Consider the following 17,751-nt stretch of genomic DNA (forward strand, 5'->3'; position numbering starts at 1 on the left):
TGCACCGTGTCACCAGAGCTGCTCCCATTCCAGGGGGCTGATGCTGCAGGCTCATTCCTCCTCTTTGGAAATTGGGTAGGTTCTCCCTGGCATAGACAAAGACAGCAACAGGACACAGTGCTGTGTGTTAGGGTAGGAAATGACTTCTAAGAAATGAAGGAGATTCATCCCTGATGGTTCTCCTCCAATAACCCATTTAATTCCATATAGGCTGTTTGTCTGATTTGAAAGTAAGGTTTGAGGACTATGGATTCTTGGTAGGAGACATCAAGTCCCAGAAAACTTGGGATTTCAGATGTGTGCCTGCCTCACCTCCCACACTGCTTCTTGTAAGCCACATCTGCAGAGGTGCTGCTCTCCCATGACCACAGAGCCACTGTGACTTAGGGCCAGTAGGCAAACACCCAGGTCTGCTGCCTGCTGTGCCACAGCTGCGTGCTGTGCCACACTGGAGCCATGGCACACACCAGCTCACCAGTGGCACCAGGTCTGGTACGCAGAGCAAGGGACTGGCCAGCAAGTGGCACGCTGGTTGCAGGCTCTGCAGCTCCACGCAGATGAGAGTCCAGCACAGAGGGAAGCCTGGATTAGCTCCTGGCACTGTAGGAAGTGTGATAATAGCAGAAGCAGAGCAGCAGGCAGCAATTGTGGAGCCTGAGCAAAATCCCTTGTTTTCACTGGCTAGTTCTGGTTTCATGTTTCTGATCTTTTAAACATCAGGCTCTCCCTGGCCCTGGCCAACAGCTTCCTGATGCAGCACTGCTCTCTGCCAGCAGCCTGACCTGTGCCAATAGGTTTCCTGCAAACTGCCAGCTCCAGGCTGGAGCAGAGGCTCTAACCCCACTGCACGCTGACTGGCAGCATCCCTCAGTAGCAGAACAGCTGGGCTCAGCTCTCTAGAGGGAAGCAGCAAAAGCTCAATCCCCGAGCCAAGGTTCACAACAGACAAAGCTACTTTTCCAAGTGCGTCTCTGTAAGTAAACCCACAAGCGTCAAAGCAGGTCAGATGGGACATGGGGAGCACTCTGCAAAGCAGGGACATGAGGACAGAAGCAACCAGTGCCAGCCACGGGTACTAACATGTGCTCTGCTTCCATCCCACCCACTTAACCACACACTCTTTTCCTGGCTGTTAAGGAAGTCAGTAACACAGACCTGCCTGTCTCCTCTACCAAAGGAGGTAAAAAAAAGGGGCTTGTGGAAAATAAATCACCCTCTGCAGCATGGAAAAAGCTGGGCATCATGAGACTGCAGTAATGACAAGAGGTCATGTGGGCAGGTGAAGGGTTAACAGGTGGAAGTCAATGCCCCTCTACCAGGCAGCCGATACTGCTATCAATAAATTATGCATCAGCATCCACTAATAGTGACCTAGCAGCCAGCACTATTTAAAACAAACCAATCAATGGTATTAACGTAATCCCCGGGAGAAAACAAGACACCACATGCTGTGCTGGGACAGGAGCAGACCAGGCCAAGGAGAGAGGGACCTCTGGCCAGGGCAGCACTCGGCCATCCTGGAAGGAAAGGTCCCCATGCTGAAGGGGCAGATGGAGCTGTACCACGGCCAAGAGCACAGAATAGAAACAGCCACGCACAGTGTGATCCCACGAGCCTCTGCAGGGCTGGCAGCAAGGAGCAGGGTTGGCAGCTGCTGCCCTCTGTCCCAAGAGTCCCTGACACCAGGCTGCCCTATCTGTCTTCTGCAGGGGTGCTCCCATACATGAACCCTCTGCACCCATGGGGTTTATCAGGTACCGGTGCTACCAAACCGTAAGTGAACTTTGCAAGAATTCGGGGCTTTGAGTTGGGTTACCTGAGAGGTTCCAAAGAAATGAGAGCTGTGTTGCTGCGAGGGCAGCACCGGGTACAGCCAGGATGCAATGCCAACGAGCACATGGCAGGAACAGGGGAAGAAGGGAATCTTCTGGTTTTGATGCTCACAACTGATTGTGAAGTCCCTGAAGCTGCTTTACCAGAACTTCACTTTGAATGATCGATTCCTTTTCCTCCAGCATAATTAAACGGAACAAGCTGCCAAGTAACCCTACACTCTCAAAACGAGGAGCACAGACATACAATCCCATAACAAGAAGTTGTGTGCAGCCCAGCATTCAGCTCTCTGCTCTTGCACCCCACACATGATGCAGTGCCAGGTGCTGCCTCATGTCCCCAGACAGCACATGCTACAGTTGGGGGCACACACCTTCCCCTGCCCCTGGGGGACACAGGATAGGAGGGACCCCTGCCTTGCCCTCACTGCTGGACCCCAGGAGCACGGCTCCCACCCACAGACACAATGGCTCACCAGCCCATCTATATAACACGCTTCACGTGCATTCTCCATATTAATAAATGGGGAAAGAAGGAACCATAAATCTATGAACTGCCAATTTGCACAGGACTAGGTCTTTTACTGGCTACGCACTAGCACCTTTTACAGCCCATTAATTACTTTCTCTAATAAAGTTTGACAAAATGATAACTTGCCCATGAAAAGTGTTGTAATAAATACATTTTCTCTAACTTTCAACTATTCTTGCATGTCTGGCTCATAAACCCCTCCCATGGTTCAGCAGCTTATGGCCTACCTGTGTTTTTCAGCCCAGAAGGAACCCTGGTGTGATGCTCATGTGAACAGGACAATGGCACTGATGCCATCCACACCTGGTGCCTGCAGTTCCCCCAGCTGAGCACAGCCTGGCTGGGCACGAGATGATCTCCTGCTCCCCAGCTGCTGCTTTTTCTTCCTGCATATCTGAGTCAGGGATGAGGTAGCCCATAAAGCCCACACATAGCACACCTCTCTTTGTTCCCCATCTCAGGTCACACCAAAATCAGCTCAGAATAGCAAGCAGCACCAAGGCCACTCCTAGAGGTGAGGTGCTGAGCACTCCCTCAACAGCCCTGGGCTGAGATCAGGTCCAAGCATCACACTTCCCCACCTGAACCTCAGCCCACAGTACTCTCTGTATTTCCTCATTCACACAAAGGCACGCGTGAGCTCAGCAGAGAACACAATGGACAAAGCTGTTCTTTTCTAGTACAGGAACAGGAAGCAATAGGCATGTGTTCACCCTTCAATAATTCCAGATTATAAACTGTTTAAAGACTTTATCACTCAGAGCAGCACCAGAGAGCTGACTCACCTCTGGACATAGGAATTCAGATCTCTTACCTTACTGCATCCATGCTCTCTACCCAGGCACTGCAGACATGCACCAGGACCAGCATTGCCAGGTGTGTGGATGCTGTGCTGCACCTGACAGCAGGTTTCTTTCCCTGATTAATCAGCTGAGCAACTCTACTCTGCCCAATGAAATCATCAGCCCACCCCAAGCAGTGGCATGCAGGGAAAATTTATTATCATAATTTAAAGGCTGAATTCCCACTGTCAGTACCTGTGCCATAGAAATTACTCAGTCATCTGATATTCAACTGTTGATTTTGCTGGGTTACATGAAGCTGGAAGCACCCAAAGCGGAGCCTGAGTTGAGCAGATAGAACACAGGACATGGAGCCCTGTGGCACCACAAACTGGAATTTAACATCAGATGTGTAAATTGAAACCTCTTGACTCAGAGGCCCAAATATGAAGCAGGCTGATTTTGGAGTGATGACTTTAACAGTCCATCCCAGAACCCTGCCCAGGAGCCTGCCAGGATTTCTGATGGGTGGGTGAAAGGAGTGGTGTGCATTTGTATGCAGAGCAAGCATTAAGCAACAACAGTAGGGGGAAGGAAAAAAAAACACACGTTTATCAGCAGGGAAAAAAAAAGGGAGCACAAATGTTCTCACTCATTTTCACTCAGCCAGCTGAAGCTCTAAGTCAGTAAGGTGGAGGCTGAGGATCTGTTTTTCCTCCTTGACAGACACCTTACAGTGGGCAGCCCAGTACCTGAGCCAGGCACCCAGCAGGGTGATGCTGCCCCACAGCTTATGCTCCCCGCAACGCCAGCATGAACCTGGAAGCCCCAGTGCTGCTCTGCACATCTCAGCCTCCCCAGGTCTGCTGTCTTTGCGCTGTTGGGCAGAGCTCCCCTCCCACCCATGAGCCCTGGGCTGGGGCCATTCAGACCCTGAGGGATTGGTCCTGGCAGAATAATTTCCTTAAGGATCAGACACAAGGAGTTTGGTAATGGGAACCGTGGGTATGACCACGCAGGGACCTTCCCCCTGAGAGCATGAGTGGAATTCATTGCAAAACCTCCTTCAATATAGGTCTCCTATGTCCATCCAGGACTCTTCCAATGATGGAAGAAGAGAGCACATAAAAATTCACATGCACGATTTTGATCATGTGCATTTATCTGTAGAGATGGCCCTTTTTTTGCCAAGATAATGTCAGAAACTCTACACAAATCATCACAATTTACACTCTCCTCCTCTTTAGTATAAGGCAGAGTCTGCCAAATCAAGGGCTAATATATCACATTATTTCTAGTAATCCAAGGGCTGCCTCCTGCCAAATGCTTTATGAAATACCTATGTCTTTGATTCATTGTTTTCCTACCTCACCTTGTGGATAGCAAAGCTCTTTTCCCTCCTTGTACAACTCTCAGCTGCATCACAGCTCACAGTACTGCTCAGCAGTGCCAGCCCTCCTCATCTCCCGCCTGGATTAACCCCTCCCATGACACTGCAAAGCCCAGTGCATTGCAGAAAGACCTTGCCACATTATTATTATTATTAGTAGTAGTAGTTTAGGATAGTTTTCTTTCTCCTTCCAGGGTGAACACACTGCCCCAGTGCTGCAGCCGGTGCAGCCTTTCTACCATGTGAGAACCAGGCAGAGCTCAGCACAGCTGTGTCTCATCATTGCAGTAATGCCTTCACGTGCTGCAGCCCAGCGTGTCCCTCTCCACCTACACTGAGCCCATGGCCCTCGGGACAGAACCCCTCCTGTTCTGGTTGCACAGTACTAGATGATGATTGCACAGCCAGCTGATGATTTATGAACCTTCTGGTCTTGGTGCAAGAGCCCACAGAGCAGTTGTAAGGAGGGAAAGCAAATGCATAGAGCAAACAGAGTGCTGCTCCCTGCAGAACACAACCGCAATACCAAGCATGTCCTTCTCCTGCCAGCACCAGGATGACTAATTCCATGGAAGGACACCAGTTACTGAAGGAAGACCTGAGCAGCTCTTCTTTCACAGCTTTGAGCACTGAAACAAAAGCAAGTCCAACAATCCAGCATGCCCCAAATGCTCTGGGGGAGGGGGGGGGGGGTCTACAAAGTGCCATTTTACATATCAAGAACAAAAGACGTGATAAAGCAAACAGCAGGAAAATGGAGAGAGAGGATGTGAAGGCCCACGTCCCACAGCAGACAGAATGGAGGCTGCAGCTGGAGCTCAGGGAGGGGGGGGAAGTGGAGCCATCCCCTGCAGAGCAACTGCAGGCACCCAGCAGTCTGGCAGACCCCATGGCAGCACCCCTGGGGCAGAGCTCCCTGCATGTAGCCCAGGCTCTGTGCCCCATTGAAAAGCTTTACATGCAACTTCCTCATCCTCCTAAAGGAGCCATAGCTCCTCATGTGTTGCTTTTTTTTTTTTTTCCTTTCTTTTTTTCTAAGGCACAAAATAGGACTTTCACGCACTCTTCCCATCACATCCCAGCATGTCCCACCATGCTTCCAGGCCAACACAGAGCTCTCCTGGGCAGGAGAAAGGCACTTTGCCCACTTACAGCCTCCTTCAAGGGAACAACCTCAGACTGCTTTGCAGATCAGCAAAAAAAGGGGGATTTCCTTTATAGGAAGCGAGTCCAGAGCCGGAATCTTCCCTTGTGCTTCTCATCGAGTAGCAAAGTCTCCTCTGTTCATTATAATCTTCAGTGTAACTTCTGCTCCGCAGCTCCTTTAATCACATCAGATATGGGAACAGAAAAATTTCATTGTTCCTTGGCCACGAACAATGCCGTCTGTGGAGCCATGAGAAAGCACAAGATGGAAATAAAAAAGGCGGGCTCTTGTTCCTCCCCCCCCCCCCATAATCTCTTCTTCAAAATGACAAAAGAGGGTTTTGTATAGAGAAAATTGTCACATCCAGAAACAAAACAAAAAATAGAGTGTGCGAGCTGGGACCACTTTTATGGGGAGAGGCACCACGGGGAGATATGCCAAATGTGATTCATTTTAACAAGGTTGGCTTGCAGAGCCCATGGTCAGCCAGGAGGGTCGGGGAGTGCTGGGATCACAGCCTGTCTCATTGTAGGGGCACGGTGCTGCAGTAGGAGAGGAGCTGGTGGAAAAGGCCAGGCTGGGGGTGTGGGTGTTTTTTATTATTTATTGCTAGTTCAGCCTGTGCATTGGCTTGTTTACAATGGAGTAATTAAAGTATATAAACAGATATGGAGGTTCTTGCTCTCCCATCCATAACGGGCAGCTAGCAAGGATTAACTGCACGGCCCTTTGGGGATACACTTCCCCTGCACTGGCACCTGAGCAAATACCCTTGAGCTGCTGAACAGCTGTTTGTAAAGCAGCACGATGCCAGGCTATAACATCATACAGGCACTCACGCCTTAGGGACTGGCCCTCCTGCTCCCCCAGCTCTGCAGGTAGAAGAAAGACCCAGATCGATAGAACTGTGAGACCCTTTGAATGCAATCAATGCAGCTGAACAAGCGTATAAGTCCTGGTGTCATCACATTATTTATTCCCCAATGTCCCTATCCTGCTTCAGCCAGAACACACACACAAATACATTCCTTCCCTCTGGTTTGCAGCATGCAAATAAATCAAAACCCCAGGTTCTGCTTCCCTGCCTACTCCAGGATTATGAACTGCTGGCATCAAGAGCTCTGCTAAACGTGATCAGTTCGCAATGAGCAGATAACAGGATAGTGGCACCTGGCTCAGAGACCCTGAAGCCAGCTCCATTTCTTGCAGGCAGCTCCTGTGCCCTCTCATCTTGCAGGTTCTCCTCCTCCAACTCTCTGCCACCTCCCTGGGATGCCACTGTGTTCCCTGACTTCTTTTAAGCCATTGTTACACAGTTTATTAAGCACTGTAAGAGTTGGAATTTGTACCCCAGGAGAATGAGCTGCAGAGAAAGAGCTCGGCAGTCCTGGTGGCCTCGCAGCACCAGCCAGATGTCACATCCAGCCCCAGCAGGCGGCTGCATGGAGGCAACGAGGGCTGCCCCCCACCGTGCTTCAAAAGAATGGGTGAGAGATGGGCAAAGGCCCACCACTGCGCTGCCCTCCCCCTATGGGGAAGCAGAGCTGAGCCGTGGCACCAATAAACTGTGAGACACGGCAGGAGACAGCTGCAGGCCCAGAAGCTGAGCCACGTACTGAGCTGGACACAGAGTCACCAAGCAGGCAGAAGTATGGGGCTGCTGTGCTGGCACCACTGCTGCTCACCCCACAGCCCAGGCAGGCAGGTGCCTCCCAGCAAGAGGAGCAGCACACTCTGGCTTTCCTTCTCATATCCAAAACAGCAGCACAGTGCTTACATGGAAGGAACCTCAGGGTGCTCAAAGGGAGGGCACAGACTCTGGTCCCTGCATGTCCCAGTTTGACACCTTCACAGCCCCAAGCCTGGCACGGCAGAGAGTGAGAGGAGGAGGAGATCCCCATGGGGCACCAGCTCCATGGGCAGCAATGGGGACTCGGAAATAGTCCCAGCATGGAGACACTTCAGGAGTCCACAAGCACTGCAGGGTCTTTCCTAGCTCTGTCTTTACATATGTTAAAGTTCAGTTCAAGTGACTTACTGCATAATCATTGAAGTAAGCCACAAATATTTCCTAATCCAGCAATGCTAGGAAGCTAATTTTCAACAATTGCGGGCTGCACGCATGATCCATAGGCAGCCTGCCACACAACGTCCTTCCACCCGCTGGCCAGCCTCACTGCTCCCTGCTCACTTGCAGTTGCAATTCATGCAGCCTGGACTATGCTTTGCACTGCACAAGCACCCCAAGGCCTCCTGGAAACATTGCTTGCTACGGGGCCAGCACCAACCAAAAGCACTGTTTACAGCAAGCACAACATAAACGAAAGATTTCTGTTCATTGCTTGAAGGCTCCAAATCACTGAATGGTTGAGGTTGAAAGAGACCCCCAGAGCCATCTGTTCCCACTGCCTTCAATGCTCAGGGACACCCACAGCTCCATCAGTGCTCACAGCCCCATCCCCTGACTGTGGGTGCCTGCAGGGATGGGGCACCTCCACCTCTCTGGGCACCCTGTGCCTCACTGCCCTCAGTGTGAACAACTTCTTCCTTGTATCCAATCTAAATGTCTCCTCTTTTAGTTTGAAACCATTTCCTCTTGTCCTATTACAACAGATCCTTATTTCCATCTATAACCAAATGACACCATCTAGGTTGCTGCCTCCAGCTGATAGAGCCAAAACTGCAGTTCAAAGCCACATCACAAATTAGGTTATTTAGGATTCTTAACCAACACCATTAACTAAATCCCTAACAGCGCTCATTATGCTTCCCATCACCAATTTACAAAAAGGCTCTATCGATCTCGCCATTACAAATGCAAATCACGCTGACCAGAATCCAAATCCATACACGCAGAGTGCTGTGCCCCCACGCTCCGTGTTGCTGCAGCAGAGCCAAGGAGGGGACAGCATGAAAGCAGCCAAGGAAACAACTTCAAGTAAAGCATCTGATTAAGGAAGAGGTGGTAAGGTTGTGTCGGTTCTGTTAGACCACAGGCTGCGTTCCCACAGCTCTGCTGCTGCTGCTGGAACCCAGCTGAGCAAGCAGGTTTGCATCCCACCTCGGCACAGTCACCCTGCTGCACGCCTCTGCGTTGCCATTTGTTATTTGGGCAATGAAGCGGAGGTCTAAGGAGCAATATATTTTTTAGCTGTGGTTATAGCTTGGAATTAATGATCTTCCCACGAGCGCTGAGCTGACCTGAGGTAGAAACAGCATTTTCCATTATCTGATTGAGGAAAATATAACAGAAAACCTCACTTTCAAGCACAGAGCGCAGGTATCCTGAGAATACCAGGGAAATGCTGCTATTAGTTCTGAAAAGTAAATCATACAATGGCTGAGCTTAGAGAGGACATTAAAGCCCCCCCAGTCCCACCTCTGCCATGTGCTGTCTGCCCCCTGGCTCAGGCTGCCCAGGGCCCATCCATGGCCTTGGGCACCTCCAGGTGCACAGTTCCACCCACAGCTCTAGACAATCTGTTCCAGAAAAGTTCAATTTGAAACCAAGGGCAAAAATATCCACATTCCTCATCACACACCTCCCCTGCCCCATGGCCCTCTGGGGTTCAGCAGCACCCACAGGGGCAGATGGTGCTTTGGGCTACAAGCTGTGGTGGCCCCAAATTCACTGCTCAGTTTCACACCATTTGCTCTGGTGGGAGAAGGCTCGTTGTGATTAGCTCTATCAGAGCCTTGTGCACATCGATCTCATTACAGCCAGAAAGCTCATTTAGACCTTCGACAACAGAGGGAAATGAACTGTGATTCTGAGCACAGCCCACCAGCAGATCACGAATCCTCTCACTCCGAGGATACAGTTCGTATTACATCCAAGCAAGAAATCTATCAAGTCACTTTAATTAATTCCCTTCCTCCAACACACATGCCTGCAAATTGGAAAGGTCACACCCTCCTGCAAGGAAGTGCTGGCTGTTCATCTGCTAGAGATCTTGGAAACCACTGGTTTATGGATACACGAGTGATGGGCAGAGGATGTCCCCACAGCACAGCACAGCACCAGAACAAACATCCTGGCCCTGCTGAGCACAGTAAAGCTTGTATGCTGAGGCCAGCAGGACTTACCCTCCTTACATTACAATCTACCTTTGCATTATGTTCTCTCGGTACCATGAAAAAGGACTTCAGGGGCTCACATTGGCTGTGTCAACCAAAAGATGCCCAGTTCTTAAAGTTGTTGCATTGCCTCACTGGGCACCTCCTCATAAAACATTAAAAGAAATAATTAAGCATTAAAGCATAGGGTTCTGCAGTGGTTCTGAAGGGCCGTATCAGTAACATCTAAGATTTCAGTGGCTGTTGAGGAGGAGGTGAGCCAGACTCGCACATTGCTCCTTCATTTATGGAGACGGTGATGGAGGTGGAGGGGCAGAGCAGGACAGGCTGGCTCTGACACAAGATATCAGGTCTAATTTGGAGCAACACACTCAGTCCCACCTTTTCATACTTGCACTGACCTGCTTTCCACGTGGGAAGTTCCTGGTTCGTTTCAGAAGGCTGAACCAGAGTAGTTATTTTCTGTGCAGAGCAGAGATGCCTTCTCAGGAATGAGTCATGGGCAATCAACTAGAAGGTTGCTACGTCTCTGCAGTTTGAAAGTCTGGAACGAGCCATCACTGTACCACATATGAGAGCAAAATACTGTCACTTGAGTTAAAATCCTGCTCTCTGTTCTCCTTCCTTAAGCACTGCAAGGTGGCACAGATGGCAGGCACAAAATATGAGGGAAAAGAAAGTCAGAGAATCATAGAATCATTAAGGCTGGAAAAAAAACCAAAAAGAAAACCCTCTAAAATCACTAATTCCAACCCCATCATGCCCGCTATCCATATCCCGCAGTGCCACATCTCCATGTTCCTTTAACACCTCCAGGGACAGTGACCCTAACAGCTCCCTGGGCAGCCTGCTCCAGTGCCTGAATGCTCTTTGGGAGAAGAAATTGTTCCTAATTTCCAAGCAAGTCAAAGTTCAAAGCTCAGTTTCTTCTTTGTTTTGCCCCAGATCCACCCCACCAGCTTAGCCCAGCACAGTCAGCACCGTGGCATTACAGCTTGTTCTTCTGCTCCTTCTAAGAGGTTGATCTAAAACAATAAGTTCTAGCCCCAAAAAATGGCTTCAATAAGGGAACAAGAACAAGAGTTCCTGCTCTTGCTCCCCAGGAAGACGTGGTAAAGTGCAAATGTGATCCCCTGCTTTTCCTTCTCCGAAATTAACAATGCTATTCTAAGTACTGTCCTCATGATGCAAGAGCCAGGCATTGAGATGGCAAATGATGGACAGGCAGCTGCGCCTGCAGAGTGCAATGGCACACAGTAACGCTGTGCAGGCAAGGCATTTAGGTGAGTCACTGCAGGCTCACACACGCAATTTCCTTACATCAACGTGCAGCCTTCATTTGTGCACCTCCCACATTCCTCCCAGATAAGCTCCCTCTGCACTCTTCAGCCCTCCTTATCAGCCCCAGCGGGTCCTATGCAGGATGCAAGGCAGACTGCCTGCCAGCCCCCAGATACACGTGGGAGTGGGGACCAAATCTGCACTGAGGGTGGCGGCTCTCAGGGGCATTTCCATCGCTTGCATTTCCATAGCATCATGCTGGCAAAGAAAGGCGGGTGGCGGTGAAAGAGTGGCTCGGTGAGGTTGAGAAGAAGCTCTGTTCCACCAGCCTTTCAGATACAGGGGTCGCAGGCTTGCAAGGGTCAGCAACCCCTCTTAATATTCACCAAAGCAGCGACAACAAAGGCAAGCTGGGGAAAGGGAAGCGTTCCTGCCGAGTCCCATCTTCACTCTGGATACCGCTCTACAATGCGGTGATTTCAAACCGCCCATAGGTTAAGCTACAGCTTTCATCCCAATAGCCACGTTCCTGCTGAGCACTGCCTGCACATGCACATCAAGCAGGGATGCTCGAATGACATCTAACCTCAGCAGTGCTCATGGCAGCACCTTTCTCAGCCAGGCTGGTAATTTAGATCACAGAAGAGAGTGTGCCAAACGCATAGCATTTAATAAGACCTGAAGGAGGTCAGCAGCCCTGTCTGAATGGTACTTTAAAAGCTTCCATCTGATATAAATGTTATCTTGGACATCAGCAGCACTTGGTAAATAAAAAGACAAGTTCCTCTTTCCAAAGCAAATTACCTGAATGATGCTTGGCTTTGATGATGATTCCTAGGAGGCAACTCTCTATTATTTCCCCTTCATACACCTGGGCATTAACCAGAAAGCCAAGGTCACTTGCTGCTTTCTCATTCAAACAATCTGGATTATGTCTCCCTGAAATCATTACCACGTTGTGACAGCAGCTGCAAAACCCAGGGAAAGCACTTCCCTCTACAGCTGTAGGGCTGCCAGGAGTGCTCCGTTGATCCCTGCAGCAGGGCAGGCAGATACGGCCACAAGCAGCATGCTACAACCATGCATGGAGCACAAGTGGGTGCTGGGACCATGCACAGAGCATGGGTGGGCTCTGCTCTGCTGGGCCCCTCAGCAGCAGGCTAGTCCTATGGAGCATCTTGCACCCCACATCTCCTTTAGGCTCTGCATTGAGGCAGCATGCTTTCTTCCTTCCATGATGCCCAAAACTATTCAAGGCAACACCTACACCGTGAAGCCTGGAAGCTAACAAAGCTTTTGAGAACTGCCACCCAAGAGTACTCCTTTCCCAAAACAAGTTGCTTTCGAACAAAAGAGGTGACATATCACCTACCTGTTTTATTCCCTTGGGTTTTCATCATGCCATGAGGGATGTGCCAGCTCAGTGTACCATTGCCACAGGCTATAGGATGCTGGGCTCTGGCCATCAGTGAAGTTGGGACCCCTGTGCCTCCCAGCATCAATGAGGATGGGCTGTGCAGGAGAGCTGCTGGCAGCCTGCACTTAGTGCCGAGGCACGCAGAGTAGTGAGAGCACATGAGGAGTTAAGTTTCTTCTTACAAAATGTGTAAAGATGTGGTCTGCACACTTGGTGAGCTGCAGCATTTGTAGGCCAAAACATTTTGCTGCATATTTCTGAAATTATTTGTCAGAAAAGAACGTCAATGACATAGAAAATGAGTTGCAGATGTAACCTTTTCAAGCATCAATAATAACTTCAGACATTTGAAACTAGATCTTAACTCACAAGTGACTACATCACGCAGTTTTTGAAGCAAAGGCTTGCGGATCAGACACAGAATTGTTACAGATCCCAGCAATGCTGCCCTGCTCCAGCTCTCCCACTTAGCAAAGAACAATTAAATCCCTGCATTTGCCAAAGCTGCTTCCTTTCCTGGGATCTTTCTTCCCCAGGCTGCTGCTGGACCCAGAGGGCATTCTCAGGTCCAGAAGCCAAGCCTTACAGCTCGCTGCAAGCAGGACATCAGAGTGCCTCTGGGCCATGCAAGTGTTGCTTTGTTGCACACACAGGGCACAAGGACTCCTCACTGGCACATATGGCTGTGCAGCTGGGAGTGGTGCTGCAGGCACAGACGGCCATCGGAACACTCAGGGACCTGCAGCAATTCCTTGGCCCTGTGCTGCTTGTTGCGTGGCCAATCTGCAGCCCGAAGGTGTTTTGTTCCTATCTCAAAGTCTTTTGGGATTGTGCAGCCACAGCCATGGCCAGATACCCACAGCGTTGCTACCACATTGATACTTCTGCAATAAATATCACCACTGCGTTCTCAGGGACACATGCTTAAGGAATTTAACCGCTGTAATACAATGGGCTCAAGTTGCCAAAGAATGTTTGCGCATCAGTGTGAAATCAGAAATTCGGGGAGGGGAGGCTCTATCCATCAAAGGGCAGCACCATGGGGCTGGCAGAGCCGGCAGTGGGAGCTGGCTTGCATTCGATACGCATCAGCCCACCGAACACAAACATCCTTCAAAGCACTGCAGGCACAAGCCAGCCCCTCACGGCCCCCAGCCTGGTCCTTACTCTGTAAATCACAGAGAGAAAGGACACTGCTGAGCAGCTCGGATTGAGATGAGATGCCCAAGCTGTCAGGCCAGAGGTTACCTGTGCTGCCCCAGGGTCACACCGAGCTCCTGCTACAAGGCAGTGACCCGTGGGGTCAGAGCCCACTGCTCCCACCCACCCAAAGGACACGAGCAGGATTTTAGACTGCTTCCTCTTCCAGCTAAATGGAGCAATGGTAAAACATTACAATGCACGGGATCAGCAGTCACCCCTCAGCACAGCAGGCTGCTCTTCCTTCTGAGCACAGCACCAATAAGGTGCATGGGGTGCACAAAGCAAACACATTTCAGAGGCTGTTGGCACACTGCAGGGTCACCACGCTACCAGGCAGGGCTGATCCCACTGCAGTGTGAGAGGGACCTGGGGGCTCCTGCACTGAAATCATCTGGTTTAATTACAATTATGGTATGGGCCTCTCTATTAACTGTGAACGTTTAAATAGTTTAAAGCAGGCGGAAGGGCAGCCCCTGCTGCGTGTGCTCACAGTGCTGTTGGCTTCCAAGTTGCATGGCACACTGAGCTGTAGGAACAACACCAAATTCAAACCCTTTCAAAGCACAAACGTTCCAATAAACGATCCAGAGGACCTTCCCCATGGCAGAGAGAGGCCTATGGGAGACATCTCTCCTCAAAGCAAAGCATTTCTAAGCACACCTTCCCATCACACACCAGAAGGACGAGCTGGGTTTCAATCCTGATGCACGCATGAGATGTGGTCGGCTCTGCACAGTGCATGCAGCCATTCCCAGGTCCCCCACACCCGCAGTGCACCCAGCCGTACTGTAGGAGCTCCTATTTACCAAGAATCATATGTTTTCTGCCCTGGTCCTCACTGTATTCAGAACAGTTACTTAGCTTCAATAAGCCCCTTGTTAAAGCCTTTTCCCTTCTGTAATCTCATCAAACTAACCAAAAGGAGTTTGTTCTGAAATAGAGTCCCATTTTGTAACCTGGTTTCCTATAGGAGATCTCCCCACGCACGCTCGGCCCCTCCACCACAAAAGGGCTCTGCTTGTCCTGGTGGCTAACAAAACCCGCGGTCTGTTTGGGTTAGCCAGCAGGGGGTTAATGAAAAGCCCGGCCCTGGGGACTCCCACCTTATCTGCAATCATGAATTTATTGAAGAATGTGTTAATGTGCTGGATTTTATTCATCAGGGGTCAGGGCTTTTCAAATTCTTCCTCCCGGCTCCCCCTCTTTCCATCCCTCCCCAGCAAGCTCACAATGCTGTTTAAACAAAGGGCTCCCAACACAAAGAGCAAATTTACACAGTAAAGTTTTCTTGCAAGCCCAGAGCAGAGTCTGGATGAATTCCAGCTTTATAAAGAGAAAAGGGGTGAGGGGAAGAAAGGGGGAAGGGGGAGAGGGGCATTTCACAGAGAATAAAAAGAAATGGAGAGAAATTCCCACCTCCGAAGCTCAGCACTGCTGCCAGTTAACTCCAATGGGCAACAAACCCTCCAGGGCTCCAGGACATGGGCCCTCCTAACACCATTTTCAGTATCCTTCAGGGAGGCTGAAATTAATGTGTTAACATTGTCATCCGAAATCCAGCCTATATCAACATTAAACACAGACTACCAATTCAACAGCTTCATAGAATCAGAGCTGCTGAGGTTGGATTGGACCTTAAAGCCCACCCAGCTCCAACCCCTGTCATAATAGGTTGGGTGCCCCCACCAGTTCAGGCTGCCCAGGGCCTTGGGCACCTCCAGGGATGTATGTCTGTGAATCAGTAACATTTGCTACTGATAGGACGCAGTTGGCCAGAGCATGTGTATCCCTGAGCTGGTTTCAAAGGTGGTGACACCCATGAACCACAGCTGCACCCAACGCAGCCCAGTGGTGCCTATGATCCCACTCCCAGCAGACAGAGGCTGGGGTTGGTGGCGAGCAATATGGGTTTTGGTGCTAAACTGAAATGCTGAGACACCCCCAGCAATTTCTCAGTTTCCAGTTTGGTCAGAGCAATTAGGGAACACAGCATAATCCTGCACCAGCTCCTCACTAAAGAGGATCGAAATGCACATCCCCACATTGCATCCACTCCAGATCAGATGTGTGTGCTCAAAGCCACCAACATTTACACACAAGAGCTCCTTCAGCTGATGCCTTTCAGTCCCTTATGGCCACAACAGCCCCCTCCCATCCCCAGCCCCTCAGCCTGCAGGTGACAGAGGGGTGGGGGATCGCAACATACTGGATCCAGCTGCGCTCCGGACAGATCCCTGACTGCAGAACATACAATGCATATTTATGGGGTTTCCTCCGTGACAAGAATCCCAAAGCCTCATGCAGAAAGTAACTCAAAGGACATAATTAAATCAGTTAAATGTCTTGGGAAAGGAGACACACTGCAGCCAGACTTCAGCTCTCAGCATAAGGAACAACTTGGGGAGCACAGACTGTGAACACCCTCCAAAGCAAATACTTGCCTTTCTGTACTGAACAAGCAGAAGTCTCTGCCTAATGCTGATGGAGAGGAGGACCTCATCTCAGCACCAAGGCAAGCACTGGGGAGAAGCAAAAACCTCAGTAGCATCCACAAAGGTCACAGCACAAGCTGCCAAGGTGTATGGGCAGCACTGGGCGCAGGAATTGGGGAGCAGCCAGTTTGTGCTCATCCATTAACACACAGTGAGTTCCTCCAGTCCTCAGCATCACAAACAGCCACTGTGTGGGCAAGGGACCACATGAACCCGGCAGTAACAGAATACAAGAGATAAATGCAACCATCTGAGCAGAGTGGAGTAACCATCATGGAAATGTCTATTCCAGAAGAGAAGGACTGGGAAGAAGCCAGGGGTGTGGAGTAAAAGCTCCCTGTGACCAAAGCCACGCACCTGGTCTATGCACGGGGACTCCAACCACACCAAAGGACACCACACCAAAAAGCTGTGGAATAGCTTCCACCTCTCTTTCACACGTTGCTCTGTCCCTTCAAGAACACAAAGAGCATGGTTTGAACGTGAAGCTTCCACCCCTAACTGACTTGAAAAGGGTCTCAGAAGTTTCTTTTAGTTTTCCATTTGTGCTCTCAGCATCGCAAAAGAGCACAGAGGGATCGTATGGAATACAGCTGGTGCACACTGTTTGCATTTCGATGCATTACGTGTGCGTTAGCAGACCCCTCATTCAGCATACAGCACTGCTGAGAAGGCACGGGATCTGCACATGGGCTCCGGGAGATGCATCAGCTCATCGTTCCATCACACAGCAAAATGCAACACTGCACAGCTTTCTGCACCTCAGCTCACACTGAATGCGACGTTAGAACGGAAAAAACAACCAGATGAAGCCGAACATCTCTTCTGCTTCCTCTGAGCATGAAAGATAAGCAAGGCTGTTTCCTCGGTTCAGAAACGTGTTCTGGCATTGCCCGGCTGCCCAGGTTACAGCTTTCTCATAAGACATTTTTCCTGACAGAATCCTGAAGGATTCTTTGAAAAACTCACAGGAATATGAAAGGATTAAGAGTCTGAGATTTGAATAACTGAGAGACAAAGGGATTTTTAGACTCTCAGTTAGAGCTGTAGCATGTTTACTTTTTACTCACAGAACTTAAAATCTTGCCTGGAGAAGTTCTGTTAAGGATTCAGCTCCTGGTTGACACAGGGAAGGAAGAAGCTTCAATACATGCAGAAACAGAGTCAGGAAAGCCTAGCAAACAATTGGACAAGGGATGCTCCTTCCTTGCAGGTACTAGGCCAGGCTGGATCGGGCTGTGAGCAAACTGTTTATGGTCTTTTCCAGCCTGGGTAATTCTATGATTCTAGTGGGAGATATCCCTGCCTACAGCAGGGGGTTGGAACTGGATGATCTCAATGGTCCCTTCCAACCCAGACCATTCTGACTCTAAGAAAACTTCACCTTGGTGCAGTAACCTGGCTCTGCGTGAAGACGTAGCACTGAGGGAAGCCAACTGTTAGAGGGGATCTCCCACATCCTGCCAAGATTTGTCCCAACCATCACAAGGCCCAGGGTTTACCTACATGTGAACAGCATCATTTCCATCCTTCATATCCTAAGGGACAACAGGACTCGCTGCAAAAATTAAAGAACATGGCATGACATATACAATAGC

The 17,751-nt window shown here is 50.0% G+C and overlaps 1 protein-coding gene across 1 annotated transcript in view; it reads right to left on the reverse strand.

Moving 5' to 3' along the window:
* The window catches only part of LOC146759657 (uncharacterized), a 28,709-nt gene extending 26,032 nt beyond the window's left edge, over positions 1-2,677 (reverse strand). Inside the window, exon 1 of the mRNA XM_085556007.1 lies at positions 2,592-2,677. The gene's annotated coding sequence lies outside the window, so the exon portion shown is untranslated. The remainder of the gene's footprint in view (positions 1-2,591) is intronic.
* Positions 2,678-17,751: the final 15,074 nt, after the last annotated feature.

This window comes from Coturnix japonica, chromosome 9, assembly GCF_054131305.1.
Source record: "Coturnix japonica strain WE chromosome 9, WE-NBRP24, whole genome shotgun sequence".
Taxonomy (NCBI): domain Eukaryota; kingdom Metazoa; phylum Chordata; class Aves; order Galliformes; family Phasianidae; genus Coturnix; species Coturnix japonica.